This window comes from Spodoptera frugiperda, chromosome 4 (genome assembly GCF_023101765.2).
Source record: "Spodoptera frugiperda isolate SF20-4 chromosome 4, AGI-APGP_CSIRO_Sfru_2.0, whole genome shotgun sequence".
Lineage (NCBI taxonomy): Eukaryota > Metazoa > Arthropoda > Insecta > Lepidoptera > Noctuidae > Spodoptera > Spodoptera frugiperda.
The window spans coordinates 10,948,471-10,966,329 of NC_064215.1; the positions used below are offsets into that span (position 1 = coordinate 10,948,471).

Below are 17,859 nucleotides of genomic sequence, written 5' to 3' on the forward strand. Positions count from 1 at the left end.
TGTTTATCCACATTTAACCCCGCTGGTGAATCAACAGGGTGTAGTTTGACCGGGAAGGGTATCAGTTATGGTATTATAAGGACCGAGGACATGGTCAGCATGTAATTTGCGGATCCCTGTTCATACTATCGCGAATAGCTTCAATTAAATGGAGGTTATACACACAAATCATTTCTAGTTATATCCAATGGGGTATTTTAGAGACTATTAGGGCAACAATGACGATAGATAGAAATTGAGAGTCAAGGTAAGTACGTTGCAAAATCAGTACTTTGGAAGTTTACATTAATTATGACGTAGGTTACTTGTCTATTTCAAAGACAGCACTTTTAGAAATCATATGCAATTCGTTTCATTATAAGATGGATGAATGCAAACATTTCTGTTACTACCCACGATATCCTGTATGAGTAAAAAAGCAATCCAAATACACCTTGGAACGCAATAATGCCAAGTAAACAAACGGCAAACGGTTGTAAATCAAACAGTTCAACACATTTCATGAATGATTTGTACTTGTTCTACAAAACTTTGGTTATTACTATCCTATACTATTACCAGAAAAACAAGGAAATATGAGTCATCACCTGATGGAAATAAGATTGAAGACAGCTGTACCGTTAGTTTTGCTTTGCACTGAACAGTTGCATGTCAAGGTCTGAATGATCGTAGATTTCAAGTGAAGAGCTAAAAGCGACGGTTTGAAATATTGTTTCAAGAAGAAAAATATATCTCTTTTTGTTTACGATTTTTATTTATAAATTGCATACTAACTAACCGTAAGTGTGAACCGTGTGTTAGTTTAACGAACGGAGTAATATGATTGTTTCGTAAGCAGAACAACTATTCTTCTGGCTATCGTCTTTTAATAATGTTCCCGCGCGCCTGACAAAACGCTTGTCTGCAGACCGCAATATATTTCACTAGTTTTATTTCGCCAATGAAATTTATTCGACAAACAATTCTGAATATTTTCTTTGCGAAAAAGAAATACAGGAATCTAGGTCAATAGTAGTAAACTTAAATGATTGTTTGAAAATGTTGGGAACAGTTTCAAAATATTTACTATAGCTGTTGCTATGTGTAGTCTACACGCGAACATTTTCCCGGGTCCGCGGCGACGGGCGTCGTATAACGAAAGACAAACAAAGCATCGGGTAATTTCCATTGATAACGTAACATTAACATTGAACCGATGATGACTGCTCATTATTATCACCTCCTACGCTAACCCAAAGTAGCTTTTAACATTCTTTACGACAAAGGCAATAAATAAATATCATAGCAGACATAATTGATACCGACTCCTGCCCTGTGGAGTGCCTTGTGCTAAAACTAGAACAACTCATGCGGACGAAACCGAAAGACATATTTATTTTACGACTTAGCGAAATACTACCGCGTTGTAAAGCACACGTGATCTTGTACCTTGCGTCGGGGCCAAGAATAGTGCGCATCCGAGTAAATCATAGGATACCGTCGCAATCATGTGGAGCGAGATACTCTTTACTAGTACGCGAGTCTTTGAACCTCGCGCTAACAACTGCATATAAACTAGGCGATAGTAAAATTTACGCTCAAAACACAAATAAACCAACCGTCCAATAGCTTGAAAGCCAACAAAACGTTTTCCAATTAGCTTCTGTTGTATCTCATACCGACAACGACTAATGCCTGCTCTAACATTTCTGTTAATGCAACCGATTTATGTAAATATTCGGACACATTAAACAAATACATAAAATTTCATGACCTAATTTAATTAACATAATTATAACATAGAATGAAGTATCTCTGAACTGGATTTCCCATATAAGTATGTATCTGAGACATAACTGAGGTAAAATATTATAATTGGTCGTATTAATAGGTTTACCGGGAACATCGAATGCACTCTGACTAAAGAGGGTCATACGATGACTCAATAAATGTAATGGCTGTTCTAATTTTAGCTACTTTCCCGCAAACGGTAATGGACTAATCATCATTTATTTACAAGTTTAATAAACCTGTCAATTAAACATGTCATTAGCTTTCAAATGAAAGAGATTGTAAATCTACCGAGACTGCGTTAGCCTTATGAGATAACTCAATTTGTACAGAATTACTGTCGGAAGAAACCATAGTTACGTAACAAGGATTACTTACAGAAACACCTCGGGCAAAGCGGAAATTCGCAAGCTTCGTAATGGTACTCACCCTGTAACAAAAAGAAAAACATCGTGAAAACTAGGTACACTAATTACTTACGAAGAAATACATTAATTACCACAAGTATACGGACAGAGAGCGCAAATAGGGGACCAAGTTAACGTCCACTTGAATTTCCCCAAGTGCCCCAAAAGTCTAGACCGGACGCTTGTTGGACAATTAATTGTCCTAGGGGTAAAGTCCCCTTACCATCACCAAGTATGTGCCATCGTAGGAGACTCATAACTGCATTATGGCAGCCATTTGGGGCTGGGTCATTTACTTGTTTGGAATACGTGTAGGGGTTTTATGATATTTCGTATATGGTCCATTACTTTAAGTTATTCAGAAGCACGTACTTCAACTATTGTTTAGTCAATTCAAACTTTGCTTTCATTACTTTCTCTTTAGCGTGATGTTTTAATCTAACTTAGCCCTCAAGTTTGGATCCCGAGACAATACATAAGATCAATAATCTAATTTCCGAAACATTAACATCATTAATTACCGCGCCTCGTTCGGAACCTTTTAACACAAAGTCAAATACTACAATGCAAACTTTTGGGAACAATGTCGACTTATCGGGCTCCGCACAAAATACGCATTAGAAAACTTGCAAGGACAAGTTGATCCAAGTTTCGGAGACCAGATAAAGTATAACAAGAACCGATAGGTATTAAGCTTTAAGTTGAGAATTTCGGATATTACGTTAAGCTATAACGGATGTTGTCCGGATCAGGATGTTTAATGTTGTAAACGTTTATTTCTGGACAAATTGCGGATGATCGGTTCCGAAGTTAATGACGACTGATTTGGCCGTTCATTCATAAGCACTGTTTAATATTCGGTAAGTTATGGTTTTTATTAGAATTCTAAATACATGTGCCGGTTGTGGCTACGCGTTTGCATTCTTTTTACACTACAGGAAAGCTACCAGGATAAGTTTAAAGAAGTGCTGCTTTAAGACGTACATAAATATACCTTTAACTACCGTTAATCATAAAACAAAACAAACGTAATCAACATGCAAATCTCGGCAACTTCATGACTTGCATTTCATCAGAACCGTGCGTCAATACACATCACAACGTATGAGTAACTAATTAATAACAATTAGTCTCATTAGCACACCAATGTGTATTTAAAAACAATGTCCTTCGACCGCATTTTTACTTGATGCGGGCCAGAATCGTAATGGAACCAGTAAAACTGACATAACTATAAAATCTGGCGTTCCACTTGACTGCAATTTGTATGATGTAATCGCAGTTGTAAAACCAAACTATGTTTAATAATGTGGGTTATCGTAAAAAATGTTTACGAATAAAAAGGGGACGAGATAAACCAATATTAAAATTCTGGCAACATAATTCCGTGATGGGGAAGCTTGGGTTACCGAATCAACTAAAAAATCTCAGATATTTTTCTATCAAATTGAAATTGGCGGACAAATCAATCCTCTATACGAGAACGCCATTTTATACCGAAGAAAAGGGTTTATCTTGTTGATGATATAAATAAACTTGTCAATAGCACCAAAAACTTAAAATAAATTGAAACAACTAAAATTTAACAACAAACACATTCAATGAAAAAAAAATGAGTCATGAACTCATTACTCACAGCACTAATTAAACCATGAAGGTAAGTAAATAAGTCAATAGTTACAACACGACAATACTGTTCATTGCTTATCGTATAAATAAATACTTCATGAATTTTTCATGACATCTGTTAGGACATGAGTCCTTGCGTCAGTACTTGGAGATGAGTCAGCAGAAACAGTAGCAACTGGTCAGAATTATGATCATATTGTCATTGATATAGAGATCCAGTCATTTGTAGACGATATCAAAGAGAATCACGTAAATTGCCATCAAGAAGTTAGACGCCAAAGCGATTGACATAATTCACGAGAAACTATGACAGAAATAAAATATCATGACCTAGCTAAACAGATTACAACAAATAAAATAAAATCAGATGATAAACATGAGGAATTTACCCAAACAGGATTAAAAACAGAAAAAAATACAGATAGGGATGAATTGGAAGAAATATTTTCTAAGCACAGTGAGTGCGCCCATGGCCATTAACTAAAGGGTATTATCGATGGCATAAAGCAATTTGTAGTAGATTTATCAATAGGAGGTATCTTGGTATCGCCTGCTAATGACAGTGGGGGACCAGACGGTACGATACAGATTATTGGAAATTGCTATCAGTTTAAAATATTGTGAGGGACGATTCTATCTTTTAACTAAACGAAGATATCGAAGATGTTTGGACTTGAAAGTAAAAGTTATAACTTCATTGATATCTGATTCCATAGGATGATTATGGAATCTTACATACAAAGGAATGTACATTTTTAGCTTCACTAGAGGATTGACCGACAGAATGACACTTAAAAATTTTTTGTTTGACAAAAAGTGCCAAAGTGCCAAAAGTGACTTCCTTTTCTAACTGATTTTGACATTGACATTGATTTTTGAAATTTTGGTGTAGTTTTCACGATACTAGGTTTTGTTACGTTATTAACTACGAAACATAACTTTCACTCACATTAATCTTAAGAACTTAGAACTAACTACTTAAGATGAAGGGCGTTCTTATTATCAATAGCATAGTTATTCCACCCGTCGCGTCGGTAGATTTAAAGTGCATTTATTACGATATGATTCCATTATTCTGCTCTCACATAAAGCATGATCTGTCTATGGTGTTAAGCCTACGCACTTTCTTGTCTGTAGGTGCGACATGAAAGTGAGTGGGGTCTGTCCCGTAGGCAGCATCCAACTAGTTGATACGCCCATATACAACAAAAAGCAGCACAATCTAGCAACGTTTCGAAACCTACACAAAACATTTCCGATTATGATTATTATAGTACTTAGTTGCGCATCCGAAAAATACAGTTACAATAAGAATGAAAGTTTTGTGTTTCATACATCTACATCCGACCCGATTTCCCAGCACCAAAAATTGAGTTTAGATATTTTTACCAATAACTAACTGTCTGGACATTCAAAAAATTCCAACGTTCTATCTCGTAAAACCAATTGGCAGGTAGATACGGAAGCTTGAAACACCTACCTCTAATTTAAAAATAAGAAGCGACCATAGAATTCCGTTGAAACAAATAAATACGTCTAGCCATAAAGAAGACAAAACACCACATTCACACCCACACGACTCCACAAATTAATATCATCTCACCACAACGATAAGTCAGAGAGGACGCCATTTTTCTCTATTAACTATATTAATATAAAAGCAAGGGAATCCACAACACGTCATAAAGCCGGCCCATACGGATCACTCATGGTGCCCTATCCCGTGGCCGAGTATAATTTGGGACCACGGATATTAGATCTGCAAATTGGTCGTGTTATCTGCCGCCCTACCCGAGGGTGACCATTAGGAAACAGGGACATTAGGGAAGTCAGTACCGGTAATAAAAATTTTCTTTCGCTATAAATAACCGCGTTTTAAGATTAAGCGTAGGTATATTTGATCTATTTTTCATTTGCTTGGCTTCATGCGAGTGAAAATGACCGGTTAATTCAAGCATGTAACACCGGATTTCTCGTATGATTTATCAAAGATCTTGTATTCATAGATACAAACAAATTGGGCCACACATGTTGAGTAACTAGTTATTGAACTAAATATGAAAATGCTAAGCTTAATAAAAATAATGGCAACAATAAGAGAAAATGGCTGCACTAATTCCTGCATTAGGATTTAGAAACTGCTTAGATTTATTTAAATGGTAAAATAAAATAATACTTATGTAGATGACCAGGCGTCTGATCTTGTATGTGGAGACACAGACAATTAACATTCACGTCAGCGCCACATAGGTTGTTGGAAAGTCAAAGTATAAACGGTCGTTTAGAACGAATACTTTACCTATTCTTATATTACTGCTATTGTTCCCACTCATGATATATTAGATACATATACTCCTAAAGCTTCTAGAAATATTCTAATTTCGCTGACGAAATGTCTCGCACGTGAGACTGGCGTGTGTACAGTGCAATTAACAGGATTTAAAGTCAACAATGAATCAAATCAGTCTAATGTTGGACGATCCAGACTAAACCTTGTCAGAGAGTTATTTTTAGTTTCAAATCTAAAATGCATACCCACATTTCAGTTACGAAATCCTTCTTAAAAACCATTCAATGCATGAAGACAGTCTTAACACCTATCGTACCGAAGCCTGTCTGTTAAAAGGTCAACATAAAATATTGGAAGATGTAGACAGCAAGTCATTCCCAATACATTAAAGCCATGGTCACTATACACCGCTCCCTTCTTGGCGGTCTGTAATGGCGAACACAACGCCATCTAATGGCTATATTGACCTACGGCCTATCCACGGAGCATTACTTAGGACGATATTTATTTATATCAAGCTGTCGTGATAGCCGGAGGTTACGAAACATGTTCCCGGTATTAAAGACAGGAGTTCAAAACCTAGGATGAACTATCAGAGAGAGAGAAAAGATAATAATTTGTGAAATACCTAATGACAATGAAGAAAGCCCATTAAATAATAGAACACACACTAGCAACGGAAATGCCATGCATGCTACGAAAAACTAAAAGCGAGTAAATGACTAACATTCAGAGAACTATTAAACATGTGGTGTAATTAATAATAATTACGGTCGACTGAGGCCACCACGGAGTGCATTTTTGACAGAGACTGATGCAAGACACGTCTTTTCTAAATCTAAACTGCATAACAACGTCTGCACCCAGAAGTTTCATAGAAAACAGAGTCTCATCGGACACAGATAATTATGAAGTATTGCAACAAGAGTGTCAACATATGATTTTTTTTATCGAAAAAACACAGCGTTGGATTCACTCCAATCTATACATTGTCACATAAATAATAAAGAATTGCGTTTCCTCGTACTAAAATAAATGTCTTACAGATAACTCCAGTCACCTTGGAAATCATAGAAAAGTATAGAATTGCAACATTTCGCAACAGGCGTTCGCACATAATGAATGTGACATTTGAAGTGAAAATAATGGTCTATAAATATAAGTAAAAATCAAGCTTCCAGTTACTGACTGCCGTTAATAAATAAGCATAATATAAACTTGTAAAATATTACTATGTGTAGCGAGCTGTAAATCTTTAGACAGGTTGTAAAATTCGGTGCTCTATAAAATAGAAACGACACGGGAGGATGCAACAGCGTTAAATTGCAAACATAAATTGCGAAGTAATAAAACTAATTGATTAGTCTTCTAGGCTGTTTAACAACTGTGAAACAAGGCCTAAAGTATTCCACCCAGTTCTCATTTATGTATTTTGTAACTATTGTCGAAAACCGTAATAAATGTTAAGTACAATAAGCGTGATTATAATAACAAATGATAGACAAAGTCAATAACACTTTGAGCCATTTAAATACAGCAAAGATCACCACAATGACCCTGCCGGTGACAATGAGGAAGTATTACGAACAAGTGTAAGTATTTGCAAATTTATTTCTAGATGATAAGAATTCCAACAAAAGTGACAGTGTTATAAAAGTGGCTATTATCTCAAACAACGTGTAAAATCTTCGTGAAAATGCGTAATCTGGTGTGAATCTGTGTGCGCGTGACTAGGTGCGTGCGCGCGTGGCACACTGACCGAGATGCGCGCTAGCGCCGCCGCCGGCGCCTACGACCGTATGACGCAACCATGTAGGGCACCCACTACGCTATCCGCAACTATATCTATCGCTGATGTCTAAAACGAGATAAATGCCGCGTAGCAACAGCATTTCAATTTGCATATTCCATTCATTATACGCCACACCGTTTTAGAATAGTTGAGAATTATAATAGCGCATTCATAAGCGTGACAACAGGTTAATATCTGTTAAAACAGACAGCAGAACATAAACACTTGGCGGACAGAAGCTCATATCGTAATGCAAAAGAGCATTTACGATGACACAGATGTCGGAAAATCTTGGAAAAATGATCACACGACATGCAAATGTTGCGTGAACGAGTATTCTAGGATTTTTGTTGCGACACTTTTCAGTTTGTAAAACTGTCTGGATTAGCATAACACAAAATGCAATTATCTGTAATGAGTACGAGCGGTTTGAGCATTGATTATGTACATATACATACACTAGTCTTTGCATACAACATTGTTGGTGTTTGAATAGAACAAGCATCTTGACCTATGGTTACGTTATCTAGTGACTCGGGCGCAGGCGATGGGTGCTAGGTCACCGATACATTGCAACTGTTGCAGCGGTCACGTGGATACAATGCGGTGGGACAGAGGTATCGTCGTTAATTACCTTCGACCGTATATAATTCACAATGGACGAGGAAAATCACCGTTTGAATATTAACTAAGTAATTAGCAAATGGAATTTGTAGTAGGGCGTAAATCCCTACGTACTGGTATAGCGTCTTCATGTATAATTTAAAAGGAATATTGTTGATTTTGTTGCCGATATCAGTTGCTTCTATTTTGTTAACAGATTTGCTATAGAGAACAAAACGATTTCAAGTTATTTTTAGGTTGAACTAGAAATTCAAAACTTTACCGCATACCATGAATAATTTTCTAGACTTCGAGGAAAAATACAAACAGATCATTTATTCAGAAAACAATTGTTTGTTGTAGTTATCTGTTGCCAAGCGGAACTCCGTACTGGCCACTGGCACACTGGATGGATCGCCTACGCCCTATGACTGGCAGTTCACTGACATTTTCACTCTTTTCCTTCAAAGCGAAAATATTTATGCACATCTCATTTCAATTACTTTGTCCCATTTAACAAATAGTTCCATGTTACAAAAATACCTCTACGGACGCGGATGCCGAGTATCAACTGTATAAGATCAAACCAAATAAATTCTTTGTAAGGTTCAATTACAATTCCTTTGATATCGTTCCGTATGAGAAATGAGCTGAAGCAAAAGAAGAAATATCAAGTTTAGCTTACATTTGAACAACAATTGGAGTAGCTACCATTGATTCTAGAAAATTCAACCGGAAAATTTTGACAAAATGTAGGTAATGACGACAAACTAGAATGTACCAAGATAGACAAACCTAAAGGGACAAGAATCGACTTACCAGATTTCACAAATTCAGAAACTGACAAACAAACCAAAATAGTTTCTCTAACTCCTTAAGACAAGATAACAATCCAACCGAACATAATAAGCCTAAAACAAAACGATAATGCCTATACAAATACGAAAAAGGCAAGCCTGTATCTAAACTAGTCTGCATAAGGAGAATGAATGCAATTGCAGCACTACCAATGAATCAAGAGTTATTTTGATCTATTGGAGTCCCGCATACATATCTTGGCACACGTAAGAATGCACTACATTGTATGATTGTCAATTTATTTATAGAGTTTACCGTTTCAAATTGAACGTGTGCTGCATTTACTGGTGCAGTTAGGTGTCTGGTTTAATCGGAGGCTTGGGATTGTTTCTGCAACTGCAATTTGATGTCAGGTGGTTTTATAACTAAGTTTTGCTTCAGTACTTTCGATGTCTAGTAGTTACGTAATGGGCGGATGGCCCAGGACGACAAATTCTGGGGGGCGCCAAAAAAATTACAAACTACTACTAACACTTGATATTGCTTTCCTCAAGTGGGCGTCACAATATTTTCGCCCGGAGTGTCAGTGGCCCTTACGCCGGCACTGGACAAAGTCTCTAACAAGTTATTATAGTCTCTAACATGTTTCTGCTTTTAGGCTTATCATTTAGGTCTAACGCAAATGCACCGAATACCGACCGGTGATCGGCGCGGCGAACAAAATCCTCCAAAAGATAAACAAAATATTCAAGATCGTATAATAAAAAATGCTTTTCCAAAAGTTTATTAACTATGAATTAGAAATATGTTCATTATTTTGCCCTTTTACGACTATTTTGTACCTATATTTCGATTTAAACTCTTACGCTTGGAAAAATACTAAAGTCCCCGTATACCGACCGACTGCCGACAGATGTCCGTGATACCGACTCCTCAGGAACCTGATTCCGTTCGACCCAAACGCACATTGTAAAATCAACTCTATATCTTAGCAATAGAGTAGAAATTCGTAAAACAACAATCTTTTTAAAACTATTCACGCATTGTTTTTGGATTCGATACTGATATTACGATAATGATTTTTAAATTTAACATAACATTACGTTTTTTAACACTCGGAGATGTAAGCAGAGAACATACAATGTGACGTCTACTTTTCAACCTACCGTGTAGATAGTTATTTATTTTTTAATTAAGTTTCCTAGTATTTCAGCATACGATTTACCTACATCATGTCGATCTTAATTTATTATGCCTAATAAAGAAATTGTTCGTATTGGTTAAATGCGAATGGTCTTTAAGTACCTATAGGTAGATACCTATTGTTAAGATACGTAATTAGGTAAATTCGTGACTAAACTTTTCTATGTATCTACCTATACATTACATACTATGTACTTATCGTACATATGGTAGATACTTATTTTATTTACTTTACTACTTGTAGGTTGTAGGTACAATAAACTTCCGTAGTTATTTTCGGAACATTATGTGTCGTAGGTATTACGTGCAAGTACTATACCTATTACTAACGTTTTTGTCGTTCATCCCGATGACTTACCGATGATGTGCTTATCATGTAATTTAAAAAAAACACCAAAACCTATATTCCCTTAGTTAGTCGGAACAAGGGACAGGGAAACAAATCGTATCCAGACTACGACCAAACCTGTATTTGTATAATAAAACGTCTTAACTGAGATTTATACCATTTTTTTAGTTACTTTCTACTCTACTATTACTTATTAAGTTGTAACAATATCGTATTCATGAAATTCTTCGAAATAAACATAAAATATAAAGGTTTACTTCTAGCAAAGTCTTTGTGAAGGAATCGTAAATATATCTGAAATATGTCAATTTGAAACGCAAATTACAAAGAATCCATTATAGTTAGCATAGGTCGGATACCGGTCTAATATCTAAGGATAGCTTTAAGAATAAGAAACTAATCACAAAACACTCCTAAAACAACCCACGTTACAGAAAATTAGTGTCATTCATAAACCTTAAAATTCCGTTTACCGACCAATTTGGTCGGTATTCGGTACGTCGTCATTTTGTAGGGCTCCTTATTCCGTCCAACATTAATTTATTGATAAATCTATAAAAACATGGAATTTCTGTATGCATATTGAAATTATAAGGACTCAATGAACCAATAAATCACATAAAGTAAATACATTCTTAGTTTACCCGAGTGATCATCGTTAAAATCGAGATCTTTTATTTCACTGATTTATGTTTTTTTCGCATGAAAATTTACGCAAACTGCACCTTTTTTATATTTCGCAGGACAGTCGGAATGTGCGTTAACCCCACAAACCCAAGTTTTGACTGAAGGTGAATGATGAATTAATGTATTGAATAAGGCGTATTTCAAGACTTTCGCGCGATAAATACACAAATTAGCGTAAATAAACTAAAATGGTCGGATAGAGGAGGCCGGTCGGTAACCGGTACCTTTGCGTTACTACATTTTCACTCTCATCAATAGAAATAAATTTGACATTATCATCAACCAAACTTCAACGTTTACTAACAGTGCCTCAACTCTATGCTACAATTAACACAATTTTCGCAGATATTTTTAACTCCTGTCGCTATGGCAAACCCGGGAAGAAAAATGAGCAAGTGGGCAGACCTAGGTTACTAGATCATGGCTTACCACCGCATTAACACTATTAACCCATTTCTCTAGCAATTTTACAACACGCGTGGGCACACCAGCAGCTGATTCGTTCAATTTACATAATAATTCTTTCGTCTCCACTTCCACAAAGTGCGAAATCTTTTTTTCTCCACCAATATTTATATCAGCAGCGTCCCACCTGATTTCGCGCGCGATTCTTGTATCATTTGATGACGCAAAATGTCAATAATAGAAACCAGAAGTATGAAATATAATTATACAATTCAATTGCATCAAAAGTAAAAGTAATATGATTTCAATATCTCTTTATTTAATAGATTATATCAATAGCATATAATGAAGATTAAATAGATACAGGATTGCAGATGAACAAACTTTCTATAGTGATGTCATTCTGAGAATATCAGAGCTATGCGTCGTTTTCTGTGTAATAATCCGATATTAGAGGCTTACATTAAGATGGTAATTAGGTATCTAGTAGATCTAGATACCTATTACCAGATACTCCACTACACACAGTCTAGAGACTAATAAATAAAATTGGAGTATCTATTTGTAATATTAATATAGTTAACCGTTTATTACTAAATAACATTTTTTTAAAGTTTTGTTTGTCTGTCTGTCTGTTTCTTCCGGATAAAATAAAAAAATCGGATAATAAATAAAATGAAATGATTGGAGCGAGCGAAGTCGCAAACATCAACTAGTTAAGAAATCTGAATGACATTTTCATTCGTTATTTAAGCCATATAAATTACATTAAGTATATAGATGACGATTAAGATAATGTTTTACGCAAGATCTATTCTCGATACTTAAATGGTAGGAATTCCCCTTGAACAGGACAACTACTATTTGTACATCACTTAGTACCTAAATAAATATACATATAATATATCTATCCTCTGTCTTTCTATGTATTAAGGAAAGACGTCCATGTACAATGTTTATGTTTTATCAGTCAAAGATGAATCTACTCGTAGAATATATTCGTTCAAGGTATTTATAAATATTTACGCTTCCTCATTAGTTCTTGGTATTTTAAATTGTTTGATTATGTGATCGGTTTCCGTGAACTGAGCTTGCAACTGAATTATTAGGAAAGTAATTCCGATGTGTTAATTTGTCTAAAACTATATTACGTCAGTAATTTATGATGTATTTGCTTTGGCAGAAATCAGGACAACTTGTGTTTAATTCGTAGCTGATTTCAATTAAAGACCTAAGTCCGGTACCGTAATGAAACGTGCCATCTTATCGGAAGATAGGCATGCCCTCCAATCACTCCATATCTCGTAGGCACACAAAGGCGACTGTAATCAAAACCAATAGCTTCCCAGAGCACACAATGCGATATCTTCCGACGATCCTACTAACCTATATACGCCCACTTATCAACGAACCTTGGAGCAAACTGAAGAAATTGGCACGTCCAACCTAAATACACGAGGCGTGACATTGAAATTCGTAATTTGTGAATCCCATTCATTTTTATAAGAGAATAATGTTGGAATTAAGTACGAAATGTCGTCTGGCCGGATAATTTACATTATGTATATGAATGTCGCACGAGTGTCGGAAAAAAACCGCAATATTTTACAATGTATTTAAGGAACTGGTTACGGCGTAGTAAGATGGATTCCGCAGAGCCTACGGCTGCGTAGTAACACATGCTTTATACATTTATAGTAGTGCCAAACGAGTATTGTTTCCGCGATTCTAACGCGTATAAATAGTAGTTTTTATGCGAAATGTTTCAAGAATAGTGTTGTGACGTCCTCAGGGTGGTACATACGAGCCTACGAGCTTCAACAATGTGTCACCTACCTACATAATCTGACCTTTGTATACTTGACAACATTTTGTTGGCCCCCTATTGTAGTTTAACATATTTATCCATTACGTGTTTACGATTTCCGTCTTTCCTCATTAAAATTAAATAATTCTAAGGTTAAGGTCGGTTTAATGCGTTGTTAGGGTGGATCTATAAAAAAGTCTATTGCGAGCCGTGAGTAATTGAAATCTATAATTATCTGAGGCAGAGAGCTCATGGTGTAGCGAACTAAATATATTTTTATTAACGTTTGGCCTTTAATCATACAATGAATAACCTTGCGAACATCAAAGATATTGCCATTTATTTAGCCTTGGATCTGGGTGATTAAACATTGAAATTAATTTTCTTTTTATGATAGAGTATGCCAGAAAAGTGGCATCTTCTATCACTTCTTATTATCTTTATGTCACTAATATTTACTACTTCTAATTCAATCGATTACTGTAATGGTAACAAGACCAATTTTACAATAAGTATGTAATTACAATATGACGCTAGCGAAGTCGCAAGTACCCAATGGAGATACATAATATACCATAGCTACCATAAACACATGATTCTCATCATACTTAATCAAGATTTGATGGGTGTGGCCAAACGTCTTCGTCATCAGAATATTAGTCACTTTTTATACCATATATCTCAACGCCATATTGTTTTGACGGTCTACCACAGACGTAGCACATCGACCTACACCAATCTACTAATTTTCGTCAATGAAATATCTACTTTAAAGCAGTAGGATAAAGTTTAAAGTTCATAACCATGTTGAAGTTGATTGACCTGCATCTGTGCTATGGTGAATTGGATGATGACAAGGAAAATTAAAGGAGGAAACCTAAACAATCCGTCTTGAATATCTTAAGTGATTATTAGAGGGTTATCCTGCTGATACTGGTTATAACTAGCATAGATTATCTTAATATTACAGGAAGACGTAGAACATACGTAATTTGGCTATTAAATTCTGCAACTAGATATAAACTAACATGTGATATTAATAAGCAAGTCCCAAAATCTTAGATCTCAATATGTACTTCACATCAACAGCCTATAAGTGGCCACTGCTGACCAAAGGCCTCTTTTCACACGGAGAAGATTTGAGCATTAATCACCACGCTTGCTCAATACGGGTTGGCAATATGTAGTTACTTACACTAAACAAATCATCGATATCAGTCGGTCATACTACAATACACTAGCGAAAGTTTTCAATGACTTTAGGCTAACCCATTAAAACCCTAAGAGCCCCGATAATTAAATGCCAATTAACAACTATTCTAAGTAAATTTCTCTCAACACTTTTACCAAAAATCGCAATGAAATGCAATAGCAGATGAGCAGTGGAGAAATAGTCGAATCTATCAGCTGTGTTCACATTGTAGGCGAGCTGAAAGTGGGCGTAGTCACGAGATTGTATGAATCAGCCGGTTATTCCCGACATCCTGGCCCAATTACATATAACGCTGGTTAAGGAGTAGACTGTGCTGGAGCGCACTGGATTTTATTGGTTCGTGTCTTCCCTTTTTTGTAATGAGGAACATTATCTGCGCGTTAGTGGCGCTAGTGTCGTTTTAGGACATCCTTAAGTAGAGTTTCTTAAACTGTTATAATAAATGTGCCTATATTGATTTGGGTAAGAATTTGATTTAGTTATTATTATAGCTGCAGGTATTGTAACCGATATTTGCCTGACCAATACATTGACCAATTTTGATAGTACAAAAATTTGAGTGAGCAAACGACTTACATCTCAATGGTCCAATCTAGTGAGATAAATACCAAAACTCTTATTGAGTAAGCTTTGATCTTAAGTTTACAAACAAAAAACCCTATTAGGAACACTAGAAACAATACGAAATTCAACAGTTTTTACCGAATGTTACCGAAATTTTAATACCTGACTATGTCTAGGTCGACCTAAACTGTCTATCATTGTTATGGCTTCATTCATAAGCCTGTGTTTAAGGTTACTAAACCTAGACATTGTTTAGGCACTAATTCGGTGTAAGCTAATTTAAATATTAATAGGTTTGCGGTTAGACAATGCTTAGAAAACTTACGTAAGACTAAAGGCGTAAGTTGTAATTAGTAATGAGTTACCTGAAGCATAAATTCCTCCCTCAAGCCGGACTACAAAGACCTACAAAAATTGCGTTAAAGCAAAAAAAGAAAAAGACCACCTGGCCGCATCATAATCTGCTCAGCCCAACGCGAGATAACCACGCACAAACATACATACATACAACAAAGAACCTCATATTTTTATGTCGGTTAAAATTACGTGCATTTTCCTTGAACATAATATGGAAAGGAAAATACCTAGATAAATAAGTTCTTTCTTAACTATTTATATAAGTAATTATTAGCATTATCATCTCTGTTTATATGTAATGTAAGAGTGATCTTTGAACAAAACTTCTATGAGTAAGTACCTAGTTAGTATTAGTAAGTACATAATGTTCTTGATAATATTCTAATACCGTCACACGTGGACCGATCGCCATTTTATATTCTAATTAATTCTCAATGATACAAAGTATATACTGAACAAGTAGAATACTAAGCAATTAACTAATTAAATTACCTAATTAGATTTGCTGTAAAATGAGAACTAAGTACACGGTACTTGGTAATAAACAAATTGTTTTAAGCATTTCGATTGCGACTGTGTTTGTTCAATTAGCAATTACATTGTACATACCAATCTCAAATGGTTAGGTAGTAAAGAATAACTCTAACTTGTAAACTCTTAATTCTAATAAGAAACTGATAACAGACTCAAAAAAGAATGGAGACAGTGTATAGAAAATTAATTAACCAACGCAATAAATAAACGACATACAACAACGACAGCAAATATGTATGCGTGTCATTATTTTTCTTTTCGCAAAAAAAGTTGACAAAAAATCTAAGATGCTTCGCCTTAAGTCGATGGCACGTGGGACGAAATGTAGACGATTAACTGAATCTTTATAGAGCCAATCTCTAGGAATGCGGAATACCAAGTTGATGATAATCCACTTAGCAACAGCTGAGTATAATACAATTATTGAATTAATCCAGTGCGACTGCGCAAACGGTTCACGGCGGCGTCGCCGACCGATGTCTCGAATTCCGTGTCATTGATGAAAGTCTGTAATTATACGGTTTTTGAGACGGTTGCCAACGTAAATAAATATGCTTTCGCTATCTATTGGAGGAAGTAAGGCCCGTTTTTTAGCAATCTCTTTTAAATTTTAAGGAACGCCTAAATTAGATATGTCACACATAACGTCATTTTAATGACACCTGTAAGTGACACATAAGTGTATAAGTACGATTTTTTTAAGTTTAGTATATTCTTATAGTTTTTAATTTAACTAATACTGTTGACAAGTTTTTAAAATGTCAAAGGTTCAATGAGTAATCTAACCCTGTATAATATACTAAGGTTCAACCAAATCAAACGCTTAAAATTCAACTTTAAACACAACAATGTAAATGTTACGTAAGAAACGTATAAAAACAATTGATACAACAACCACCAATTTCCCGATTATACTTTGACCTAATAAATTATTTGTTTGATTTATATCGATACTCGATACCGAATAACTCGATAATCGTGAAACACGCACTCACATTTAAGAAAAAGAAAAGTCAATCTATGAAATAATCAGTTTGTAATTTACTTTTACGAATGAATGTTTGTTATTTAATATTTACCATGGGTCTCCCCTATGGTACCCTATAAACAAATACTATAAAAATCAAGCACGTGCGTCTATTTACTACTTTTATTGTAGTGTGCAAGTTTATTGGGAGAGTACACGCACTTCCGCGGCCATTTTTATAAACAAACAATAAATTATTCAATAAACTTTCGATTGACTTGTGACCGGTAGAGAAATACATAGATGTGTCTCAAATGGAACACTTCTTAGCTCGTTCCAAAATTTAGATCCATCGACTCAATCTTTGACTTATCCAAATACACTGAGATAAGCCTCCGAAAACAGCTGCAACTCCTGTAAGCTAGGATCTACAGCAGATACAACCATTAAAAAACACCGGAACACTGAAGTCCGGCGCGTCTAA

At 35.5% G+C, this 17,859-nt stretch overlaps 1 protein-coding gene across 5 annotated transcripts in view; it reads right to left on the bottom strand.

Annotated features, from left to right (window-relative positions):
- Window positions 1-17,859, bottom strand: part of LOC118272940 (mitochondrial cardiolipin hydrolase) — a 112,959-nt gene that overhangs the window by 69,004 nt on the left and 26,096 nt on the right. For 2 of the 5 annotated variants that reach the window (XM_050693376.1, XM_050693373.1), the window contains exon 5: window positions 2,149-2,200. The exons of the other annotated variants lie outside the window; for them this stretch is intronic. The gene's annotated coding sequence lies outside the window, so the exon portion shown is untranslated. The remainder of the gene's footprint in view (window positions 1-2,148; window positions 2,201-17,859) is intronic. 5 annotated transcript variants of the gene reach the window in all.